This window comes from Pteronotus mesoamericanus, unplaced genomic scaffold, assembly GCF_021234165.1.
Source record: "Pteronotus mesoamericanus isolate MK-2021 breed Mesoamerican mustached bat unplaced genomic scaffold, CSHL_Meso_final contig_164, whole genome shotgun sequence".
Lineage (NCBI taxonomy): Eukaryota > Metazoa > Chordata > Mammalia > Chiroptera > Mormoopidae > Pteronotus > Pteronotus mesoamericanus.
In genome coordinates, this window is record NW_026555065.1 from 6186626 (window position 1) to 6213358 (window position 26733).

Genomic DNA, 26733 nt, shown 5'->3' on the forward strand with positions numbered 1-26733 from the left:
CTATTTGTCAGGCTAGATGTGTCAGGCTATCATTATCCACATATTAGCATAACATACCATTTCTATAGAATCTCATTACCTAAAATCATCTCAACTCTTCCACAAGGTAAGTCTCAGTATTTCCCTAAATTACAGTTTAAGAAACTGAACCTGCACCCAAGTCTGACCGACCCCAAAGCCCAGTACTCCCATCCTCTGGGTCATACCCCACAGGACCAAAACTTCTGGACCCACTGCCCTGGGTCCTTGATGAGACAGTGTGCTCTCTTGGACTTCCAGTGTGGACCCTGAGGGGCTGGCAGCACCTTCCATGAGCCATGACACTGCAACAGTCCAGTCCATTGGAGGCCCTCGGACCACATCTTAATAGTTCATTTTGGAAAAGGTACTTAACTAGAGCTGCCAGTGACAACACCAGAAAGAATGAAAAAATAGACCATTGGGAGGATTCCAATCTTAAGGTTTTTTCTATGTGTTAAGAATATTTTGCCCTGGCTGGCACAGCTCAGTGGATTGAGCATCATCGGCCTGTGAACCAAAGGTCTCTAGTTTGATTCCTGGTCAGGGCATGTGCCTAGGTTGTGGGCCACGTCCCCAGTTGGGGGCGCACAAGAAGCAACCAGTCGAGTTTTTCTCACACATCAATGCCTCTCTCTTTCTTCCTCCCTCCCCACTCTCTAAAAATAAATAAATAAACAAAAATTTTTTTTACTACAAAAAGAATGCTTTGTTTCACATGGCTTACAAAAACAAGATTTTTAAATACAGAATTTGAAACTAGTGTCCCTATCCAAACCCCAGCCTTAATGTTTCCTTTTCTAACTGAGAAACAACAGGATGTGGACACCGGATCAAAAGCCACTGGATTCTTTCTCTCTTTTTCTCTCAAGGGAGCCCATGCAGTAAGATGCAGAGTGGAGGAAGAAGGTTCCAGGAAGGGAGGTGGCCCAGCCGGCCGGCTCCCACCCCTTGCCCTGCACGACAGTGGTCCTGTTGGCAAACAAGGCCAGTGAAAGCGAAGACCTGACTAGTCTAACCCCAACCCCACCCCCTTTCCTCCCTGGCTCTGTGGGATAAGTGAGATGCTAACAGGGTGGGACCCAGAGGACCACATGGAGCCAGTCTTAGCAGAGCACTCACAGTTCAGGCAAAAGCAGCCAAGGATGCAAGTGTGGATGTACGTTCACCAGCCGACTGCTGTGTCCCACGTGGAATCCAAGGCCAGTCATTCTTTGAAATATAGATAGATCCTATTGGAAGACCCTTGGAAGTTTGCTAAGTCACACAGATTGAAGATGCCAACTGGATATGATTGTATTTATTAGGATAACAAGATAGGGATTTATAAAATAAATAACAGAAATGGAGCATGATCAACTGAACCACATGTAATAAATGCTGTTATTCATGATTGGCTAAACAAATAGGCTCTGCTATCTGAAATGAGGTATTAACATGCAGGGGTCTTTTTTGTTTTAAGGGTAATTCTTACAAAAAAGCCAATCTAGTTTTTTTCAGCAGCGATTCCAAGATCCCAACCCACCAGAAGGCCATTATTGTCAGCATGACCAGTCTACATAAGCAAGCAGTATAGGGTAATGGTTAAGATCTAAAATCTTAAAACCAGACTTCTTGGTTCAAATCCTGACTCCGCTATTTGGTAATTTAGTCTCTTTATCTATAAAACGGAGATAAGAACAGTACCTAGCTCACAAGGTTGTTAGGAAGGCTAAATAAGACACTAAGATCAGAGCCTAGTTTATTGTTCTATTCACAGAAGAAAGGGGTAAGTAAAGGCTATATACAGGCTTTCACTGGTATAAAAGTAACATTATAAAAAAATCTAAACAGGAAAGCATGACTCTAAAATAATTTTGCACTAACTAAAAATTTATGACCAAAGTTTGGACCCATATGATCAAGGAGATTTGAAGATAATAACCTAAGTTATGAAAATTTTACTTATTCAAAGTTAAGTTACTTTTTTTAATAAGTAAACCTCATTTCCATAAATTTCTTTTTGACTTGATACCAATTTGGTCACTTTTGTTTCAAATTTACCATTAAAAATATATATTTGCTTCAGTGATCATCTATAAGGCTTAAATGTTCTCTCTCTAGAAGGAAACATCATACACTTAAATTTACTACTATGATTAAAAGGTATATTTATATATATCTACCTAACATACCAATTAAGGAGAACTTATAGAGAATCCTAGTCTCAGAGATTCCCTCATTAAATAAAAAGTATTAAGACATAGAAAGTCCAAATAACTACAGCCAAAAAAAACCCCAAAACAAACCCTAACATTTTACCAAGGGTAACACAAGTAAATATTCTGCATGTCAAAAATAAAATACTAGAAAATAGAGACTATTTTATATAAAATTATGAATCTGGTTTTCAAGTATGGTAGATATGGGATTTGGGCTTTTATTTTTAAGAGAAATACCTTATATATCTTCTTTAGAAGACAAAAGCACAAAAACCATGCAAAACACAGCTTGATAAAGATGTGTGTTCTTCTCTTGCCCATTACTGCCTGTCTCCTTTGGGAAGACAACTCAATTGCTTACTAAACATGACACATTTTATTATGCTTCAATTACATACTTCCTCTGATCAACCACGCTACATTTAATTACCACACAATTAACTCATGGCACTAATACATGCTCATGGGCATTTCTGCTTTGGCCACGGAAATCATCGAACAGTTGACCCAAAGCCCACCTTGCATTGCCCCACCCACCTGTGCTCTGTCTCCCAGGCATTTGCCTAGGTTATGACTATGAATGCTCCACAGAACACCGATTCTTCCACAGCCTTAGCCACAGCTGCCTAACAGAGGGCCAGCCTGGGGCAGAGGGCTCCCAATACAAGCACCCAGTTCAGTGAAGACTGGATAGGACAGAGTGGTTACCAGACGGCGGTATTCCACAGCAGAAAAGCCCACCCCATCCCTAACTGGGATGATAACTTTGTCTTCAATGTCCTCCCCACCGTGAAAAAAACACTGCAAACCATCATTTCCTTAAAAACAGCCATTTTAACACATTACAAAAGTAGGAAGGATAATATTTTTCATTAAAAGGCAATTCTTTGAATAAATTTATCTTAATAAAAAATATTTTATCTTTCTCCTGTTGAATGTTAGACTGATTCACGGACTGGTGCTTTGGGAAACACTGAATTAAATGGTTTTTAAGGTTCCTGCTAATCCTTAAATCACTTAAACATAGCTCAGCAAGTGTTTTTAAGCTAAAAAGAAGTGAAGCTACTTAACTGTCACCAGTGAATACAAATAATGTGTAATTCATTCATTCTACATATGCTAAAGTGACAAACACATACACAAGCCATTAAGGGTGCGGGGGTGGGTTAAAGAGGAAGCACTCTGCTTTCCTGGTATAATTTCTAGGAAGATTAATTTCCTGTCTGAGTTCCATTCTGCTCACATATGATTTCAAAAAGATGTTTTTCTACTCTATAATAGGAGTGGAATCAGCTGTTTTAACTTGGGGCCCTTGAGGGCAACTCTCAAGTTGCGTTGGTATTTATAACTACAGAGCAATGCTTCCTTCTGTCATATCAAAGTATGCAAGACCCCAGGGAAAGGTCACAAGACAATGTCGCTTGTTTCAGACACACTGCCAATTTAAGATTCCCCCAACCTTTGGGAGAGCTTCCATATTAAGAATGCCCCAGAAACAAACTGAAGGGTCTCCAGGCAGGAGGGCTTTCATCTTACTTAGTTCCTAGGAATTCAAAATGTTAGTCTGAAGAATTGGAATTCCAGTTGGATGTTTGTAGTTCAATTCATGTGATTATGCCATGCAGATATGAACTTGCTCCATAAATATTTGCTGAACATTTCCTACTCAGAAGGCACCGGTGGAGTCTCCTCAATTTTCTCCCCTCAACACACCCGGAAAAGGTATGACACAATCCAGTTTTCTGGAGGGGAGCCCAAGTCCCTTCATGAACTGCTACTAGATTATGTGCTGTAACAACTGCCACCCTCAGAACCTGCCACACACACAAACAATTTCGGAGGACAGAGAGGCCCCTTCCTCCTGGAGATGCCACAGTTGGCTGTATTTGAGTGGAGCGACTGAAGAAAGAGACAAGAAAGAAAAGTACCAGGAAGACTTTACTCCTGGAATGTAGACTCCATAAGGGCTGGATCTCTATGGGTCTCATTCATAACAGCTTCCCCATGTCTAGAACGGTGCCTGCCAAAAAGTAAAATGCTCATGAGACAGTTGTTCGATAAAAGAAAAAAGGAAAGAATGATCACAGATTTATCATTAACGTAGCCATCATGTAAGTAGCTTCAAGGTATTCAATGACCTTTGTTTAACCTGACGACCAAGTACTCCAAGCAATGATTTCTCTTCCTCCACAGAGGCAGACAAGGCCAAAATATATGTCACGGACTGGGTTTAGGGAAAATGGCTGTCACCCTTTCTCATCTACCTGTTGTAAATTTCTTTATTTGTTCCCTACTAATGTCTCAAAGTAGTCCTTAACCAGCATGTGGAAGAGGGAGACAGACTCTAAGTTTCACCTAACATCTAATGTTTGTGCCTCAAACGAAACACAGCCAACACTGTAGTTTGGAGAAGTCCAGGAAGTGCTCCAGCCTGGGGCCACCAGATAAATTACAGAGCTAAGGCCTTGTCCCCCAGCTGAGCTCCCCAGCCTAGACCCCAATTAGAGGGCAGATGGGCTCCAGTGGGAGGGCCCTCAGGATGGAGCTGCCGGAAGAACACTGGCTAAACAGGATTCCTTGCTTACTAATATGATGTCACATAATTTTTTTAAATGTCAGGATTTCCTAGTACATTTTAAAATAGGTTTGTTTAAGTGAATGTAAACCAGATTTAAGACAACATTTCATGAGCACTGTAAGATAAAGTAAGATTTGCATGCAAAATAAGAGAGGAAGAGGACAAATGGAGAACCAAAATCTATTCCTCTGAAGGTATCACAAAGAAACATGGCTTCCTGTCTGTTTGTTTACATTATTACCCAAAAGAAAAAAAGGGCAGTGTCAAGAATGGGCCAGAGTCAAAAAAAAAACAAAAAACACTCCTTTCTCCGCTACCCTTTCAACACTTAGCACACTGCTCCTCCCTCATGTCAATTATAATAAATAAATAGCCTAAAGGAACTCTCAGGTTTTTAAAAATTTTTAAGTCTACTATCTACCTCAAGTTATTTCATGATCATGGTGTCTCCCCTGCCAGGTGAGTATTTAGATGGTGTAAGCTGAAGATCAAGTTTCCTTCTTCCTTTCACATAGACGGCCGCTTGTTCTAGCACCCCTGGTCACGTTATCCATTCTCCATTGAATTACTTTCCCCACTTTGATGAAAATCCACTGACTATGTATGTGTGGTCTATTTCTGGACTCTCTAGTCTGTTCCATGGATCTAATGTCTATCCTTACAGTGATGCCACATTGTCTTGATTTTTGTTGCTTTAGAGTAAACCTGGAAATCAGGTAGTATAATCCCTTCAGCTATGTTTTTCTCCCCAACATTTTTTGGGCCACTCTGAGTCCTTTGCATTTCCATATAAATTTTAAAATCGGCTTGCTGATGTCTTAATAAAAAGTGTTTAAATACCCTTCTGGGAATTTGATTGCGAATGCCTTCAACCTTTTACGTAAATTCGGGGCAAGGACATTTTAACAATGTTAAGTCTTCCAATCCATAAATATGATATCTATCTCCATTTGCTTGAGGGACCTATTAGAGTTAAACAAAAACAACATAAAATCTAGAGCTACTACCTTGTGTGCCAAGAAAGGAAGAACAGTTGGAAACCAGAAAATCTCTACAGAGTAATTTACAACTTTACACAGTTCTTTCATGAGCTTTTCATGGAGTGGATTCTACTGATGGATAAATAAAGGCTCAGAAATGCACAGATCAAGAAAGGGGCATTTGTGGAACCCAAACCCAGGTACTCTTTTCCTGAATTCAGCTCCTGGGGTCTTTGATGCTCTACAGCTTGCTGAAAAGTAGGAATCCAAGGGAGGCTGTCAAGAGAGAACAACTGCGGAAGTGGTATGAGCCCAGCTACAAAACAGCCACATGCTCCTGGAAGCTAAATAAGGCTTCCTCACTTGTCCTTGTTCTTGGACACTCTCACAGGACAGAGGAGAAGGAACCAATAAAAGGAGATGAACATAAATTCAGAGCAGGAAAAAAACCCTTCTAGGAAGGCCCCAACTGGAGAGGCGCCAAGAGAGGAAATGGGGCAAGGCATACTATGGGAGCTCCACGGAGCACAGCCAAGGGCACACACATGGCCGCCGGGTTGCCTGGGAATTTCCAAGAAGGGAAAGGCTGAGGAGGAGGGCAGGCGCTGTCATTTCCCTTTCGCTCCACAGAAAGAAAATCACTTGCTTAAGGAGCTTTAAAAGGCAATGGCAGTGAGTGAATCCACTAATCACTTAAGAAGGTCTCTCAACGTATAAAAGCACATTTGGGTTAAGCAGAGAAGTCAATACTAAAAGTTTCAGTAACTGAAGGATTCAAGCTTAACGCAGATTAAATACAAACCATATCAAGATATGCGTACAAGCCCTTGTCGATCCTGGCGTCTGTGGGTGGTGAGTCTGAACCGCAGTGCTGCTCACACAGAATTCAAGGCCAGTTCCTAGAAGGATCGGTCAGCCCCTTTGTTTTACTCTCAGTGGGTAAGTTTTATGCTCTTCTCTATATTTTTCTACGCCTCACAGATTATCTACAGTGAACACATATTACTTCTGAAATTAAAAAAATAAATAGAACTTTTTTAAATGGTTATCAAGGGAGTTTGTTATCTCCGTTGCAGCAGAGCTCAAACACTGGCCACGTGGATGGGAGGTGATACGACAGAAGAGGCCGGGCCGTGAGGCATGAAGCTCTGGGCCTTGGGGGAGTGAGCAACCAATAAAGTAGCGCGTATTTGGAAACACAGCACACGGAGCCATAAAGTAAAAACCTCCTGGGCTTCAAAAAATTGTTTTTCTCCAACCCATCTCTGGACTCCGTGACAGCTAAAATGAAAGGATTAGCCTCCAAGCTGTTACCAAACGTACAAGAGTAAGGAAGGGAAGCAGAGGTGACAGAAACAGAAATCCAAAAAGAAACCCTCACACACTGCTGGTAGGAATGTAAACTGATGCGGCCACTTCACAGTATGGAGGTTCCTCAAAAAATTAAAAATAGAACTACCATATGACCCAGCAATCCTTCTTCTGAACCTTATCTGAAATTTTTTTTTAAACATTCATTTGTAAAGATATAGATACCCCTATGTTCACTGCAGCATTATTCACAGTAGTCAAAACATGGAGACAACCTAAGTGTTCTTCGATGGGTGGCTGGATAAAGAAGGTGCGGTACATACATGCTATGGAATATTACTTGGCCATAAGAAAGGATGAAATACTGACATTTACAACAATGTGGATGAACATTGAGAGTATCACGCCAAGTAAAATGAGTTAGATGAAAAAGGACAAAGGCTGTATGATTTCACTCATATGTGAGATATAAAATAGAAAGCAACAAGTAAACAAGTAAAACAAACAAACTCAGACACAGTAAACAGCATGGTGGTTACCAGAAGGGAAAGGACAAACAGAACGTGCATGACCATTTACCACCCAGTCTTTACATTTCACATGACTGGCATTTTTCCCAGTGGCAGTTCATGAATGCCTGCCTGTGCATTCATGTTTCCAAGCTCCGTCTCCAAACCTGGATCTACAGCCACAGATAACGTCCTCTGTCTCCTCCTCCAGCTGGGCCAGAAGCCAAGCAGCAGATGACATACAACATGAGTTTTTATGAATCAAAAGAGTTGCGGTTACCAACTTTAGAACCAAGAATGCAGTTGATTCCTGCCTGAAATTCATGGTTTAAAGAGAGTCCACATATTACCAGGCCCAGTGCTTCTGGCAATGAACCTACTGCCCAGAGCCTACAGCGAGCTGCCCGAGATGAGGCACCAGTCGGTGGCACAGGCTTGCTATGCTGGCTGACTCCCTACCCACTATGTCACAAGCACAGCCTTCCTCCTCAGAAACTTCAAAGCCCAAAAACTAATTTCATGCCCTTTCAAAAGAAGAGGAACCGAGCAATTCAAGTATTTATTTGTGGTGACTCCATGTTTTGAGGGCATTTTTAAAAAGCTGTCAACCTTAGTAAACTCAAACTACAATGCCATTTCCTAGAAAAACAGTGCTTATTTCGTCTTAGGGAAAAATAAGTAGCAGCCTCATCAAGGGGACTGTAGAGCTTTATTCAGCCGAGGAGAGCAGCAGCAATGCCTTCCAACTCATGCATTAGACCAGCACATTCGTGAGGGCACAGCCACCTGCCGCCAGGCCTCTCACTAGGCCCATCAGAAGCACAGACAAACAGAACAATACAAAGCTATGCCACATGCCACGCTCTGTCTCCATCTCACTGGCCATACTTCGCCCAAATTACGCTTAATTGGATTTCAGCTGGTGTTTTAGTACATGACCCTCCATGGAAATGGTGTCCATTCACTAGCTCCCTACCTTGGAAATAATCATGTCAAAAAATTAGTCATAAGGTATATGACATTCTTCAAAATAGATCTTTAAAGGTTAAAGATATGAAAAAAAATAGATGAGCCTTCATTAGGCACAGCATTAAAATCATATACTATTTTAAAATCCTGCTGGTATAGCAATGTCCAATTAAAGAAAAAGCAAAAACTTCCAGAGGTTCACTCACATCAGTGTGGATGGATCCCACCAACTGTGCCTGTTCTTTCCCCAGTATAACTTTTGGTCACTTCTGCAGTTCAGCTATCCTGCCCCACAGCAGGCAGCCTTTCTATTCTGAGGATGACAGAATCATGCAAAGTTCTAACCAAGAATTAAGGTGTTCCCAGGGCAGTGGGAGTGCAAGCTTCATTTTTGCAAGAGCCAATCAAACAACAGAGAGGGGTTTCCAGCAACCTCGTGGGAGGCCCCTTCACTATAAGCCTAGTGGGGATGGAAACTGATGGGAGTTCTCAACAATCAGTCATGGGTATCCACCCCAGCCTTCCCCTTGGGCTCGGATGAAGGCTTGCTTGACAAATCCAGGCAGAGAGAGACACATGTGACCTGCTCAGGAGTTCGGGAACAAAAGGGCCTTGTAAAGCCTGAGTGTGCCAGTCGATGCTCAACCCATTTCTTTTGGCCAAGTAGAAGTAAAGAGTAGAAAGACAAAAACTCCTCCTTTTCTTATAAAATGCACAGAAGGAGGCTTACCTGTCCTCGACTCTTTCAGCCTTTTGAAAACCATCGTTGTCTTGTGCTCACCAGGATGGTCCACGTGCCCCACAGCGCATTGCACCTTTAAGCAGAATATTTCTAAACACCCCAACTTGTACAGAGTGCCTTTTTCAGTGGCACTATGAGTGAGGAACACAAGCGCTCTGGCAAGATGGCAAATCCCCTCAGGTTACCAAATGCTGAACATCGAAATCGCGTTGACATGTGGGCTGTGGCAGGGCCTGCAGGTTCAGAAAAGATGGCCAAGAGCAGCTTGGGAAAATTGTCTTTAAACAATGCTGCCTTTCTTTTGCATCTTTAACTGCTCAAGAAGAGTATGCATATTAAATAGCAGGGAAAAGTTACTCAATTGAGACAAAAATTCCTTTCCCAACTGCATTCCCTCAAGAAGGAATTTCACATTGGACCCAACTCCAAGCTGAGTACTGCTGGAGCTTCAGATTGCCACAGCAGATAGTCCGGGGTTTCTTGGCCATTTCTAAGGGCATTTTGTTTTAACAAAATCTTTCTCCCTTTGCCTTGCTTCCTGAGTGAGGCTGCTATGAGCTGGCCCCATTTAGGCACCAGAAGTCCAGAGGCAAGTATTGCCCTTGCCCAACTGGGACCCAATTTAAGCATTTTAAATCCATGACAAAGGTGTCCTCTTGTTCTATAGAATGGAGGCCACCCACAGTGCCTCCCTATACACTGAACACACTGAAGACAATGAATATTTGTTCCCCCATGTGATCTGTGGACCCATTTTGGCCAGGAAAGTCCCGCTGCATCATTTCAGAGCTGGCAAAACCCACCAGTGGCTACCATCCATTTTAGACATTCATTCCTCTTCCTCTCACCTGAACTGTACTTTTGAAAGAATTTTCGAGGAAACAACGTTTAAGGAATGGCAAATTTTGGCAAATTACACTCAATCAGTTGGCACATTTGCACCATCTTTTTCTCAATTTCAAAATATATTTGCTTAATGGAAGTCTCGTTTCAAGTCCTATGCAGGCCATTTCTCTGTTCAGTTTTTTGTAATAAATAATGTCCCAGGGGAACAGAAAGAACAGATTGTGAATAGAAATGTAGGCCCAGAAAAAAAATTTGTTGAGTTATTTCTAGAATCTTCTGTGAAGTCAGCATGGATGTCTGTAATTCTCTTAATAGGTACTATAACAAAGATCAAATCCTCTCAGTCTTTCACTAGTCATTTAATCATCCATGACTTTAAACTCTACTACCTTCCAACAAGAGAACTCTACTCTGTTTAACAATAATCCTCACACAGCTCTCTCCAGAGTATATCAGTTCTTTTCACAGTATTGCCAAATTTCTTTTAACAATTTGTTATGCCCTTCACATAACCCCCCTACCCCTCCTAAAATGTAATGGATTGCTGACTGATTAATACCTATCCACAAAAAAAGAACTAAACTAAGAAAGCCTCCCCTAGTTTTATGGAAAACATCTCACCAGGTGTTGGGGATCATTTGACACCTGGATGTTCCTCACACTCCTGTGATAGATACTTGGAATCAGGTCAGACAGGTGGTGATCTCAGCTCTGCAGGACACAACCACTAACTAATCCAGAAACATTAAAAAAATTTTCTTCTGGCAGGTGAGGCCATTGTCCTACAGTCCCCAGACTCTCCTATGGACGCCTGTTCCTTTTGCCTAAACTCAAAACTTTTGATCACTGCATATGTATAATTCCCAAAAACTTGCCAAGGGGCCCTTCTGTCCAATAATACACCACTAAGAAGGCCAAAAAGGACAGGCAAGTTGACAGTGTGGGAAACTGACCACTGGCACACGGGAGCTTTAAAAAAACTCAAAGATTCAGCACTAAGACTGCACAAGAGGTTTGGGACCATGTTTTGTAGGATCAAACAGTTCTATTCATATCACTTAATGTATCACAGTAGCATAAAATGATGATGATCCTAAATTACTAGGAAAAATGTTGTTCTAACACACTCTTTGAAACAAAGAACAGAAATATTTAGACAGATTTCCAAAGAGATTTAAACGAAATTAGTTTAAAGGCTTTCAGGAGTAAGAATCTGTCATCAGGAAAGTTTATTCAATATGAAATACTTCATTCCACAATGAGACTGCATAAAGGACATATTTTTGAGAGAGTTTTGTGGCTTCACCTTATAGTACTTATTCTTCATAGTAATTTTACTCAATATCATTGCTTCACCATTATGGAAAGCCAAAGATGCCTATCAGTCGTCTCAACCATGCTGGGTTTGTCCATGGTATCCTAAGAAATTTCAAATAGTTACAGATGTTATAAAAATAAATACCTTGCAAGCCTTTACATGACCTCAAAGACATAGTCTTAATAAAATTTCTAAGACTGGGTCAGTGGGTAATGTTAGGGGCTACTCTGCTGTTCCAAAGAAATTCAAACAAAAATCATAAACCTATACAAGAGATATTTTAAAAAGCAAGTTCAGGTTAGATATGAGAACCAGAGCATTTACTTTAAAAAAAATTAATTCATATTTATATTTTTAACAGGTAGAAAATTCTAGACTTTAAATTTCTCAATTAAAACAAAGGAAGCTTGGGGTTCTGCTTAGTTTTCAAACAAGTGAAAAACCATCAGAGCTTAGGTATCAGCATAAAGGGGCCAGAACGTTGGGGCTAACAGAGAAGTACCCACAATCCCTCTACCAAGAAAAGAGCTTGGCACTAGAAAGCACACCATTTTTTACAATTTAACAATAAATGTGTCTTCTCAATTATGAATTACTTAAAGGTATATTAAATTGACTATGGAGTCCCTCAACATAAAATCACCCATAGGGGAACAAATCATTTTGTAACAAGGTTCTCACTATTCTTGAGTGACCCAAAGCTAGTTCAGTCCTGGGTGACCGCAACATAAGGACAGAACGCTGGGGAACTATTTTCAAATGTCATCAACCAAAGACACTGCTGGACCTAAATAGGATTCTTCCCATCTAAGGGAAGCAGGAGCCCTGCATACAGACCAGGTAAGTTCCCAAGGAGCTGAGAAAAACACCAACAGGCATACAAGCCACCGAGTGATGTTCTAAACGGCCATCCCAACAACCTAATAAAGGCCTGTCCATTTGGACTAATTTTGTTTAACCTCTTAATTTACTCTTCATGAGTCAAGTACTACAATTTCCAATGGAAAATGAGGTGACCTTCACTATCCACCCTCAGATATGCTGGGGAGGGAGCAATGAAGAAAATGTAAGTACACTGATATTATCCACCCTCAGAGAAAGAAGCAGGAAACCCTGGATCGTTGATGCCACTCATCCATTAATTCCCCCAATGAACATTTATTGAATCCCGACTATGCATCAAATGTGGCCTAGACACAGGAGGTACTGCTATGGGATAAAATATGGCTTCATTCCCACAGAAATGTAAACAACAATTCGAGCACACTGTAGGAGTACAACAAATAGTCATGCATTAAGGGAAAATCATAGCAGGAAGTAGGAGCAAATCACTTCCCCCCCACCCCCACCCCTGCCCCAGGGGTGAGGGAGACACAGCCAGAGGCTATTCCACAGCACAGGAGACAGGAGCAGGGATAATAAAGGAAAAGCACAAAACCCCTCCTTGCTTGTCTACAGAACACAGTCCTTCTGTACTGAACAACAGAAGGCAAAGCAACTAAGAGTAAAAGGTAATCAATCCATGAGAGATGATTCATGTGTCATTTTTCAAAACTGGGTATATGGGAATTATAGCCCATTCCTTAAGAGCAAAGGCATCCGTAAGCTAAATACGCACACGTACAGAGTCAATATTCTATTTCCAGAACAACAGAGCACTAATCATACCGTATACTACAGTATTTGGGAGTGGGGCTTCTCAATCCTTAACATGCACACAGATCACCTGCAGACTTTGTTAAAAAGCAGGTTCTGATGCAGGGACCTGACGGACGGAGAGTGAGAGGCTGCCTTGTGAATACGCTGCCAGCTGATGTACACATTACTAGACCTGCGGCGGGAGTAAGGGTGAGAAGGGCCAATGGTGCCAACCATCCTAGTCATGTGCAGGGCTCTTTAATAGTAAAAATTCCTCTCCTCATCTGAAACCTCGTGAGCCAGAATTTTAGGAGATAGTATCCCCTATAATTTCTTTTTAAGCTCTGCAGTGGCTCTGAGGTGCAGCCAGGCATGTGAACCATAGTCAAGTAGGGACTCAGAGATACAGACTTCCAACAAAGCTCACCCCAGGATATATATAGGTCAGCTCTCTGTGCAGACAGATAACGCCTGCAGCTTTGGAAGACATCCATGGAGATAGTGAGTCAGGAAAAGGATGTCCAGCTAAGCTGGCTAGACTGGGCAACTCAGCCGTGCTGACGACTGGACTCAAAGCCTCCTGGCTAACCTCTACTGTGGAATCCATCTTGACCCTTCTCATACACTGTAATTGCTTCTCAAAGCCAGTGCTTAGATCATTATCATGGTCTTCTTAGCTCACAAAACACAGAAAGAGGAAAAGCAGATTTTTTTCTGACCTAAAAATTATAGATAAGGGGTCATCCATGATGAAAGACTGGAAAGAAGCCAAAAGGCAAACATGCAATTAACCGGCCTGATACCTCCAGGCTCCAATCTTGAAAGGGCTCTCCAGTCACACCCCACCTCACTGCAAAGTAACAATTTTGTTAATAAAAGGGATCAGGTGGAATGTGGTCCTTCAGGGTTTTACATACAAAACTGCTTCTGGAAAAGACAATGATAGTTTACCCTCTTCAGGTAGAATAGGTGATAGAGCTGGGCCCATTTGAAATACCAGCATTTCAAGTTTCTCTCTGTCCACATTCCATTTAACAAGGCACTTCAAATCCTGTCCCATGTATTCAGCCTCTTGCTCCCAATTTATATCCATCTCATTACGAGCTGTATGCCCTGAGCCCCTGGCTCTCCCTTGCTTCTCCTGGTCTTAAGTGGCAGAGGGTAGGAAAATTTTCAACAGGGAGTTCTTGCTTTACCCTTAAACTTGTAAATACCATTCCCACAGGAGGCTTTCCTAACACTGTTTCCCGAAGTGTTGCAGTCAGGGTCAACGGCCAGATTCATGTTCGCTCCTCTGCAGCGAATGCTCTGGGAAGAAAGATCCAAAGTTTTCTTAGCTATATGTGGATCACCAAAAAAAAAAAAAAAAAAAGCGTCCAGCAGTTGTTTGTCATTCCTACCATGTGCCACCATGTATCATGCTCATCTCTCTATTCTTGGGTCCTAAGAGGGTAATTGTATAAAAAACTGAATGACTGGAAATGATAGATGAACAGCATCTTGTCCCCTACAAGTTTAGTTTTCTATCTGGGAGACTAAGAAGACATCACATAGTGTAACTGCAAGTGCAGTGAAAGAAATTCAGACTCAAAAGCCCAGTCGCACAGCTAGGCATTGGTGAAGCCTGCGCCAGGTCTTCCACTGCCATATCCTTCATTTTCCCTTCTCAGTATTATCCCTGAACAGCCTTAGAGGGGCACAGGGAAAGGAGAGCTAAGCTAGGGCAGGGTGACTGAGGCAGGGTAGCACCTGAGCCAGGCTGGAAGGAAGGGCTGACTGGCTGGAAGGGCCAGACATCACTTGTTCAGCTGTCTGTGAGTGAATCTGCTTAGAATCTACTCACCACTTACCAGTATTGAGCATGGGGGGAGGGGAACAAGGGAACGTTTTTTGAGATCATTGTTTTTTTTCATCTTCCTTTTAAAAGAAGATGTTTATCCTTGTCTGCTAAGGCTGGGAAGGAGGGGACGAAAGCCTAGGATATGCAAGAAACATGGATAGAGATCTTTTCAACTGGAAGAGGATGAAGTGGAAGCAGTCAGAAGTTACTGATAATTTTATCACATCTGTGGAAACATGACTCTTAAAAGGGAGAATCATCCAGAAAATACCCCATAGGGCCTTAACCTCTGCCATATAATGATTTTTTCCTTCCTAAGGGAATAAAAGTTAACAAAGTATAGCCTTTTGTTTTTCTAAGTAAGGTCACACAGTCCTTTCTCAGTCAGATATCTGCTCTTAGAATTAATACGTACAAATCCCTTGCTTGAATAGACATCTCTCTAATCTACTTCTGGAGAAGCGCATGCTTTGTTCAAAACCCCCAGGACTCTACCAGCTGAGGTACAGCGAGAAGTGGAGGTTGTAGTTAAATTTCACTAAGAACGCATAAGCTCAGCCCTGGAGCAGGTCGGCCCTGGGGCAGGTCATCAGCGGAAGGCTTCAGGGCCAGGGTGGCACCTCACTATTCCGGTTCCAACTCCAAGGGAACAGACACATCAGCTTGGGGGTCTTGGGACCCTGTGGAGGACTGAAGATGCCAAAGGCAGTGAGGATAACAGTGCATGTGAAACCTCTTGGCCAGAATCCTGTCTTTTAGCCTCCATGTCCTCTTAAGAATAAAGGAACTCTGGCATCGTCCTGACAGAGGGGAGCTGCATCCCCAATTTAGACAGAGCTAAAAACCACCTCTTCCCCAGTCTCCTCTCTTCTCCTAGACAAGGAGGGTCAGAACTATTTACTTACATTAGACTTAGCCTGCCCTGTGTTGGACCAGCATATTATGCGGGACAGTATACAAGTAAAGCGCTGCCATGGCCATGTAGATTTGGGGGACCTTTTTGGAAGGCAAACTTAGAACTGAGTCCCTCTTGACAGTAACTTGCTCAGAGCCTCCTATACTCAAAAATAGTAATAGTGGGGGAGAGTGGGAGAGACAATAAATTAGTGAATGATTATGAGCCAGGCATGGTGCTGGGTGCTTTGCCTGCATTATCTGTTTAAAGTCCTTCTCACAACAATCTGACCGGGTGGGTATATTACCAGCATGTTACAAGTGAGGCAAACTAAAGCTCAGAAGCCTATAATTGTTCTATACTCACGAGGCCATTAAATTGTACAGGCAGAATTTGAACCTAGGTCCATGTGGCGACTGTCTGGGAGTATGGCTCTGCTGTTTCTGATACAATTTAAGATTCTCAGAAAGTTCACTTTCATCTGAGAATCTGTTCACAGAGTTACCAGCCCAGCAGCTGGCCGACAGCTGTTCAGGGACCAGGCTTCCCAGATCATGATTTATGCCCATTATTGGCTCTCCAGCCAGGAACTACAAACATGCTACTTGGCATCCCGAAGAAGAAGGCAGCCTGGAACGCGAATCAAATTCAGGTAGTTATTTCCAGATTTCCAGTCCTTCCAATCCTCAATGCCTAACAGGAAGGCCGCGCTGATACTGAACGTCTCCAGTGTAACAGGGTGGGACGGGGCCAGAACCTGGCCTGGGACTCCCGCACAGTCCCCAAAGCACCACCTCAGATCTGCTCCCAGGGGTCATTAGAGACCTAAGAATCTGCAAAGTTCTCTGGGATTGCAAGAATTCCACCGTAACAGAAGGGGAAAGTCAAGGAACATATAGCAAGGACTCATGGACAAAACCAAAGGGGAAGAGCTGAGGGAGGGAAGGAGGGAGGGGGCAAGGGAAAGTGGTGGGGGGAGGCAGAGACAAATGTATTTGAAAAAATAAATTAAAATTAAATTAAAAAAATAACTACAGGAAACATATAGAAGAATTTGCCAATTCTTTTCCATTTAGAAAATCTTTTATTTCTTATAAAAATGAGAGTATATCACATGTGGTTTTTTTTTTAAAACGAGGTTTTTAAAAAAAAAAAAACCTCAACTTTATGAGGGATAATTTACATACAATAATGCACACTCATTTTAAGCATACATTTTACTAGTTCTGACAGATTTTACACCGTTCTAACCACGACCATGATAAAGATATGAAAAATTTCCGTCATCTAAAACAGAGGCTATCACCAGATGACAGGATTATAAGAGTAATATTTATTTTCTTTTATGGATCTGAATTTTCTACAGTAGCTGTAATAGCATATATTACTTATATAATAAATGAAAGTTTTGAGTTGCAGCTGAAAAACTTGGCTTGCTCATAAAATGAGTATGTGTTGGGCATTAGTAAATGACTAAACTATATACATAACACGCCAGGGATTGTGAAGGGAAAACAAATTCCCCACCAGCACTGCCTCCCCCTCCCACCACTCTTTTAGAGTCTGGCCATTTGCTTACTTTCCCTCAGTGAAACAAAACTCAATCTATCTTAAGACCACTCCCAAACAAGAAAAAGAACACAGGAAACACCCTCCCCTGAGGGATGGAGACACCTCCTTCTAAAAGAAAACTGAAGTAAAGGAAGTCCCCCACTGTCATAAATTACCCGGACCAAGCACCACGGAGTTGAGATCCCACTATTTACAAAGCCTCCAGGCACCATAGAGTTAGAGGTGAGGGTGGTAATGACCCAAAAACAATCAGAAAGCTAGAAGTTGGACAATCCATAGTTACAAGGCCACTCTTTTCCCCGTGTTGTCTTAGATCCTGGATTTGTCTATGTGGCACCCATTCATAACAGCCCACTGTATTAACTCTTATTTTCTTATTCTTTGTATCCTTGACACTGGCATTTGGGGGCCTTTCAGACCCCTACCCAGGGCAAGACTGCACCTCCCAGCACTAGTCAATTCTTAGAGACCACCAAGAGCTCAGCCAGAAGCATGCCTTTCATATACAAACCAACCAATCCAGAGTCTACACCCGCAAAGTACCTCCTTATATAACTCTCACACACCAAGCCCTTATATCCCCTGCCCTAAATCATCCCAGGGCAAGGTACCAAGCGCCTTGAGACCACACCTATAGTCCAAAGCCCACTGGAATTATTCAAACTAGCCAATGCTAAAATGCTCACTCTGCCCTGCTTTGCCTCCTTGGAAACCACAATAAAGGCTCTGTCCAAGGCTTTCTCCTTGTTCCTGTCTCCTGCCTCCTGACCACCCTGATGCTTCCTGCAGTGTGACTCCTACTCTCAAAAAAAAAAAATTAATTAAAAAAATTATCATTCAGTCATACCTCTATAAATTAAGACCTGAGACCAGAACAGCCACCAATCCCGAGCAACCAGAAAAGGCTTCCAAGCAGGAACCAAGAAGCCAAGTCTAAGCTCATATGCTACAAGTCATAGGAGGGAGCAATACGTCTGAGGCAGCATCTGTCATCTCGGGTTACTGGCTATACCCTGGGGACATGCGGTCCTGCCTGAAGCCAACTATCTGCACAGCACAGGTTCAGAAGCTCCTGAGGCACATGGAGAGATGGTCAAGTGGGAGATAACACGTCAGACAGAGAGGCACAGCCCAAGCATCCTTATAGTCTGGAGGGCAGACACTGTTTCAGCCCAGAATTCTGAGTCACAAGGAAAAGGTAAAATTATGATACTTATCTGCTACTTCTTAAAGTGGGAAAGCACATAGTGTACCTCAGACTTTTTCAAGAAAAACTGAATATAGTTTGGCCTGTAATTGGGGAAAACTTTAATTACTTAGAAAACTCACTCATTCTGAATTCCTCCTTCCCAGAAGACACCAACATAAATGAGGCACCACTGTATTTTTATATTACTTTTAGTATATTCTAGCTCTTCTCAAAACCTTACTCTGCATTTCCAGGACATCTCTGCCTATCCTATCAACCTCAGCCCCCTCCTCCCCACACCTCCTCAGCACCACGACCACCACCAGGCCACATTTATCTGGCATTTCTGTACTAAGTACAAAGGACTCAATGTAAAAAAGTGCTGCATAGTGCCAAAGCCCTTTCCTTGAGCAAAAATTCCATAGGTGGAAAAGCTTGTGACATATATCAGTGCCTTTAAGAATGAAAGACCCTACAACAACCCTGAAAAGCTTTTGCTGAGAACACAGCATAGGATAAGGAACTACATTATTAACATCCTTTTAGGGATGATGGAGCATCTCCAAATCTAGTTTTCTTAAAGCTACCTATAATTTTTATTTATGCCAATTCTGCCACAAGTACTACCTCTGGGAATATATGCCCAGGCATATTTATTTTTCCAAACAGCTGTCTTTGGGCGGCCTGCTGTCATTGCCAATTCTTCTGAGGACACAAACATGGCCCAAGTCATGCAGAGGCAAACCCCACAAAGAGGACCAGGCATTTCAACCGCCCAGAACAAAGCAAAAAACGTGTGTGTGTGTGTGTGTGTGTGCGTGGGCACACGTGCACATGTGTGTGCATGTGTGTGTGTTTATATACATATATTTGAGAAACAAATGAACCCATAAATCAATTTAATATTAATAGTCAAAAGAAAGAGCCTACCTTTGAGGTCGGGGCTATGCCAGACTCCTTCATATGTTTCCCACCTTTTCTGAGTGTACTAGAAGTATACGAGATATACTGTTATTCTGAATGAGTATTTAATTTTTGTGATCATGTATATCATTTCATTTTTAGAGAGTGCCCCTTCCCCTAGAACCCCTAGTGGATTGCATGCAATCCTTTTGTTTGCATCTGTAATGACAAGTGGGAACAGCAGCTCTAGGGGTAAGGTCAAATGCCCAACAAAACAGCCCATGAACTGGAAGAAGTGTGAGAAGCATTAATCCAGAATAATGCTGGCCACGATAAACTGAAAATTTCTAGAGTTCTAAGCAACACACCCTTCCCGCACAGCAGTCTCCTGAGTCCTGAAAGTGACAAATACAAAGAAACCCATAGCAGGTGCAGGAGCAGTGTCCCAGGCCTTACACATTCGGCGTCCAAACATTATGCAAGCTGAGCAAAAAATTAGCCCAACAAGTCAACGTCAGAAGAGAAGCGATCCACCACAGAGAAATGCAGTGGCAGCAACCTGGAACACCTTCTTTGGCATTTACAGAATTGTCAGATGTGTGTAAGGAAGAGACTTCTCCATGTCTTCTCTTCCTCTCCGAGGTAATTCAAAGGCAGCCAGGACAGTCAGAGGCAGTCAAAGGACACCCACTGTTCACGCGACAGTTTTGCTTCTCTCTCCAGGATGGAGCTTACTACTCTGGCCACAAGAGCAGAGGAAACCTTCTGTTCCAACCTCAGGGAATTTCTTCCTCACAATCAGCTCTCTGGGGCATCTGAGGACCTTCAAGAGCACATCTGGCAGGGTACAAGGATGCCCACTTCCGGAAACCGCCATGTGCAAAAGAGACTCTCAAACTAGACACAGCTTTAAAGGAGGAGGGCTCCTCTTGAAACGCCCAACTTTCAACACTCAACTCCTCTAGAACAGATAGATCAAACCGTACAAGGTCACCACCACATTAAACAAACGCTCGAAGCTAACCTTATTAATATTGGCACAAAAGGATGCCATGTGCTTCCTGATGTACAGAGAAAGATGCAAATTATCATTTATATAATATTCCTGACAAAAACACATCTAATCATAAGGAATTACCACACAAACCCAAATTGCTACAAAATACCTGGCCTATACTCTGCAAAAATGCCCATGTCATCAAAGGTGAAAAAAAGCTGAGGAACTGTTCCTAAGTAAAAGAGACTAAGGAGACATGACACCTGAATACAATCTGTGCCACCGTAGACTGAATCTGAAGTCAGGGGGAAGGAAAGGACATTGCGGCAAGTGGCAAAATTTGGATATGAACTGTATATTTAGTAATATTTAATATATTTAATAATAGTACATTTAGTATATCTAATAATAGTGCACCCATGTTATATGTCCTGTTTTTACTAACTGACTTGTTATGAAAAGAATGCTCTTCGTCCTCGGGAAGACACGCTGGGGTAATTAAGGATAAAGGGGCATGGGTGTGTGTAACTTTGAAATGGTTCAGAAAAGATGGTGTATAACATGGAGAGTGATAAAGCAAAGGTGACAAAACAGACACTTGATGAGTTTAGGTTAGACTATACAAGGAAGGGTTCTTCATATTCTCTTTGCAACTTTTCTGTAAGTTTGAAATTATTTCAAAATCAAGTTTTTCTTACAGCCATTTTCAGGAATCTTAATGACTTCAATATCTTTAAAGCTCATAACGTGGTTCTACTAATGTCATTTTTCTCTAAATTTCTGCCAAGACACATTCAGGTAAGCAGACTTATTGGCTAGTTTAAAATAAAGTATTTGAAAACAATACAAATTCAGATTCAATTTGCAAAGCATTTCCATGGTAACATCTGTTGAATGAGGCAAGGCCCCCTCCCAATATTGGACTCATTTGTCACCACCGACCCCACTCACAGATCCAGGTCACTGTGCTTCTCTTTCACCACAAGCCGCATGGACACCTGCCCCGAGCTGGGCCAAGGACTCCCCTGAAATTTAGGCAAAGGAGCTGATCTAGTTTGGACCTGCAGGGGAGTGATGGCTCAGTAGCGAAATATCCCAGAGCGCCTTCTCAGAGAAGGAGGACACAAGCGAGCATGCAGAGGTGAGTCCCTGATGTGTTCTCTTAGGTACACAGCAAGTGCTCAATAAAGGTTAGCTGCAATCAGCAGCTGCACTGAACAACGCCCACACTCCAGTCTCTTTATTTAAGCCAGCTCCCCCATGTCTCTGCTCCTCACCACAAGGTGCCTTGACAAGAACAGGCCTCTATCAATACAATGGGATTAACAGCCACCATAAGCTATTCCAGAGCAAGGCAGAGCTTGGAGTGCAGACCCCCACTTTGCCTTTTCACATAAGAAGGAATGGCTCCTTCTGTCCTCACGCTCACAGCCTCTTATCTGGGGCCAAACTGGCTGCAGCACAGCATACAGCCTGTGAAGAGTCCACGCCACTTCTCCTGGGCACCATGCAGCACGGCAAACAGCAGGAAGGGGAGGACCAGGGCCCCGAGCAGTCAGACCTGGATCCTTGGATCTACTTCTGCCTCTCACCTCCCTGCAAGCCTGGTACACAACCACCCTTGCCTGACCCTGTGACAGACAGAATGCCCCCAAAGCTGTCCATGCTCTAATCTCCAGAAACTGTGAGCAAAATGGACTTCTGAGGGTGTGATTAAGGCCTTTGAGAGGGGGAGCCTTTCCTGGATTATCCACATGCGTCCGATGGAACCAAAAGGGTCCTTGAAAGCAGAGAACCTTTCCCAGCCATCATCAGAGGAAGACATGATGGAGCTGGATTTGAGGATGGAGGATTAGGGATCTGAAGATGCAGGTGGCTTCTGGAAGCAGGGGAAAGACAAAGGGATAGGTTCTCCCAGGAGTCCCCAGAAGAAACCCAGCCCTGCCCACACCTTTATTCTAACTCAGTGAGACTCATAGCAGATTTCTAATCTACAAAATTGTAAGACAATAGATTTGTGGTATTTAAAGTCACTACATTTGTGGTCATTGGTGACAGCAGCAGCAGAAACTAATACACGCTTTATTTCTCTCATCTGGAAATGCGTGGGTTTTCGTCCTGAGAAGTCAGGCTAGTGGACCCTAGAGTCTACCTCTTGATTCCCCCCTCAGAAGACCCTGGGACACCCTTAGAAAAAAACCTTGGCCCTTGGCCAAGTGATCTGTAAGGATAATTTACAAAACAGATGACCTCCATGTCAGACTGAACTTATTTTGTATCATCCGACCTTGTTTTGTACAATATTTGCCACCAGAACTCTAATCTTTCCTTTTTTAGTAATAAAAATAAAATCTGTCCCAAGTTACTAAGTAATTAGCAGACCCCAGGATCCCAGAGCACTAGCATCCAAATCACATCCACTCCATCAGTAAACTCTCCCCAGCAACCACGCCCACCCCAGAGGGTGTTTGTGCTGCCTGAGATCCAGCAGTGAAATCACCAGGGCCACCTTCCAGATTTCTGAGTCATCCTTACCATAGCAGGTCCAAGCAGCAGCAGCAGCAGCTGGATTGGGAACTCAAGGCAGCCCAAACCCTGTCCTGGAAATCCAGCTGCTGCGTAAGGGTCACGCCCCCCCTTCCCACCTCATTACTTTCCCTAACGTCTCCTGGGAGCCCTGCAGCTGGCCGAAGGACACGCTGCCAAATGTCGTCCATGGGTGCAGGGATGTGCTCCAGCCACATCGCAGGAGCCACTTAACTTATTGCCTCTGCTCTCAGAAGGGCGTTTGAGGGTAGTTTTTTCATCATTCAAGTATTTCCATTGAACAGAACATCTGGGGGAGACAGCTACTGTCCTAACTACTATGCGGTCTCGCTAAGAAGGCCCATTCCAAGCCTCGTGGCTGTTGTCAAGATGGTTTGTTTTAGAGTAGAGCCTATTTGGAGTTTCCACTTTTTCATTCTACCAACAGCTGAAGAGCGTGTGCCCACCGCACCCCCTCTGAGCAGTTCCAGGGTTAGGGGGTCAAGGCAACCCAAGGCTGACCCAGCAGGAAAGACCTGTAATTGCTTTTGGTAATTTTTGTTGCATCTACTCAACACCAAAGCCCACCAGGTAAGCTGTCCAGGAGATCTTCCCAGAGATAGGCTACATGACTTTTAAAGGGAAGAGCATAGATATACTGAGGATTTGCACTAGAAATGATTCTGGCCCAAAACAGAGGTCTGTTCTAAGCACTCAGGTGCAGAAATCTGTCAGACAGGGTGCTGGCTGCTGCACAGGGGAAGCCTGTTCCAAGGTGGGCAGGTCAGCAAATTCACTCCACAGGGAATTTTATCAGCCTGTTATCACCCTGTCATCATCCGCTCTTGTTAAATATGAGATCTGCCACAGATGCCTGCCAAACGACAGAGAGGGACCATGACCATGCCTTGGAGAAAAATGCTTCTGACAAATGCCACAGTAATTTGGGGAGCCAGGGAGACCCCAGCCACAGGCAAAACAGCATGGCCACAGCAAGGGTGCCAAGGAGCTTCCCTCTGAGCAAAAATGGAAGGAGGGGAACTGGAAAGAGAGGCCAAGGTTGCCATGGGCAGCAAGGAGCAGCCCTGACCCGTATCTTCTCTCTCACTTGCGCCTGAACATAAGTTAATTGCTTCTGAGCATCTATTAACAAGTCAGCACTGCTGGGCATAAACAGAAGGGGAGCAGAGGCAATGAGCCCTAGGAGAGAACTGGCCGAGTCTGCTGAAGCTCTGTGGTAAGTCTTGAAGGCTGAACCAAGAGACTAGAAAGGTTATCCTGGCAACCCCTGCTGGTCAGAGACTCTGTATGAAGCCCTATGAACCCCAGACTTGGCATGGCCATATTTTTTTTAGAAGCCTTTATATATTCATTTAGCTTTCAAAATAACAAATTTTAAAGGTTAACAACATTCCATGCTAGTGAGCGTCCCCACACAGTTGTTGGGAATATGAATTGTAATATCTCCTAAAAGGTGGATTTTTAAAGGTGCATACCTTTTCACCTTGAAATTCTACAGAAATTCCCACATGGTCTACAAATAAGTATTATAAAACTGCTCATTGCAATATTAAAAGAAAAAGGAGGAGGAAAAAGGGGAAGGGCAAGAGGAAAGAGAAGGGGAAAGAAGAAAAAAGAAAAGAAAAAAAGGAGGAGTAAGGTGAGGGAGGGAGAAAAGCCCAGCTGGCAAGAAGAAAACGAAACCTTACATAATGTAACTTTTCACGTTAAAAATATGTACCAACACAAAGAAATAATGTGCAGCCTTTATATACGGGCTAGATTTGTATGAGCATGGAACCCATGTCTATATTAGTTTTTTAAATGTTACACAGAACCTTGTGATGCTATATTATTTTTGTTTTTAAAAATACACACTTTCTCACACATAAAGAGTCAGGAGGGCATCATTTTTAGAGTACTGATACCACCTTGGAAGTATTTTTCCTTTTTGGCAAAAGCAAAGGGGGTTAATATAGTTTACTGTTCTCAAGCTAGGTTAAGAGCTCTGTCTGTGAGAAGGGACCAAAAAAAAACTGGCTAATTCCCAGCTAGACATTCCTTCAATTAGAAATCATGCTTTTTAGGCTTTTCTTTTTTAATAAAGAGAAACCTGCCTCTGCAAGTCCCAAATGAGAAAAAGAATTGTGACTGAATGTCACCATGGACCCACAATTTCAGACAAGTTATAAAATGGCCAAGAATCCCAGTCTGCTGGAATAGGGGTACCTACTGGTGCTCAGTGTGGGCCGCAGGCACGATTCTCCTGTACCCCCATCCCAAGTGCCCTGTGAGCGATGCTGGTTGTAGGGTGGAGACATTCTGAATGACAGAGATTGACAGGGTTCTGCCTTGAGGCAGAGGCAGCAAGCATGGCAAGACAGTCAGTATCTGAATACTGTTTAGGGGGAAGGGCCCTTTGCCTCTGTCCCCAGCATGCTAAAATGTGTTCTATTGTGATTAAAAAAAGAAAAAAGGTACAGTCTGGTACGAGAGGAGACAGTCCCAAGTTTCGCATGTAACATAGGAACCCTGAAAGACTGGAAATCTTCACAGACGTTGCCATTGTGGAGAATATTACGAGGGAAACTGCTTTTGCCCTTTTTATAAATCCTTTCCCTTCACTTTCTTTTTTAAAAAAATATCAACAGGTTTTAGATTACTTTTATAACTTTGTAAAGTAAAAAAACATTTTAGCCCTGGCTGCTGTTGCTCAGTGGATTGAATGCCAGCCTGCGAACCAAATGGCTGCTGGTTCAATTCCCGGTGAGGGCACATGCCTGGGTTGCAGGCCAGGTCCCCAGACGGGGGAACGCAAGAGGCAACCTTTTCTCTCTCACACAATGATGTTTCTCTCCCTCTTTGTCCCTCCCTTCCCCTCTCTCTAAAAATAAATAAATAAAATCTTTTTTTAAAAGACATTTTAAAGAAATCCAAACAAAACTTGTTATAGGAAAGAATATACTTTTTTTAGATACTCACAGAGTATCTTCCATTTGCTCTCTCCCGTGATCGCAGATAGCTGAAGAGAAGAGGGCTTCTGAAGTCCACAGAAGGCTAGGAAACATCTACCGTGTGCTTACGTGTGAAGACTTGTCGTCAGCAGAGACCAATCTGACCACCGTTCCCACCCCTGTGTTTCTGCAGAGATCCACCAGCAGTGCCTGTGAGTCACTGCTCTTCCAACAGGCTGACTTTAGGGCAACAAGTGGAAGAAGGGAAATTACACCATTGGATTCATTTAACAAAAGTCTGAGCTCAAGGTTGAGTGCTGGGCCCTGGGATACAGGAGGGATGAAGCATAAACCGTACCTTCAATGGGTTCACTTCTCCAGACAGAGAAGTTGGCTTCAGACATGGGAAAAGAGCTCAGTCGGAGGGAATTCAGCCAGACACAGGTGGAATGAAGAATAAGCAGCCAAAATGAGTACACAATACTCTAAAAGCATCATATCTAAAACAACTCTAAGTCAAAGTCATCTCCCTCCTTTCACTGTTGAGGAAACAGGCCCAGAAAATAGAAGCCACTAGTCATTGGTATATGCAAAACTGAGACTCGGGTAAACGCACACAGGCATAAGTTATACACCACAGAGCTGGGATGTGCCTCCAGCTCCCACTAGCTTTGGAGCCTGGACTCTGGACAAAAAAGCAAGCATAGCCGTCTATGCCTAAATAAGCAAGAAGGGGCTGCTTTTCAG

At 43.0% G+C, this 26733-nt stretch overlaps 1 protein-coding gene and 1 non-coding gene across 2 annotated transcripts in view; both read right to left on the minus strand.

Annotated features, from left to right (window-relative positions):
- TLN2 (talin 2) overlaps positions 1-26733 on the minus strand; it is a 401255-nt gene that overhangs the window by 303282 nt on the left and 71240 nt on the right. The gene's annotated exons all lie outside the window — the stretch shown is intronic.
- On the minus strand, positions 21199-21328 carry LOC129064470 (small nucleolar RNA SNORA33). The gene has a single exon (XR_008528458.1). It is a non-coding gene; the product is annotated as a small nucleolar RNA SNORA33 (small nucleolar RNA).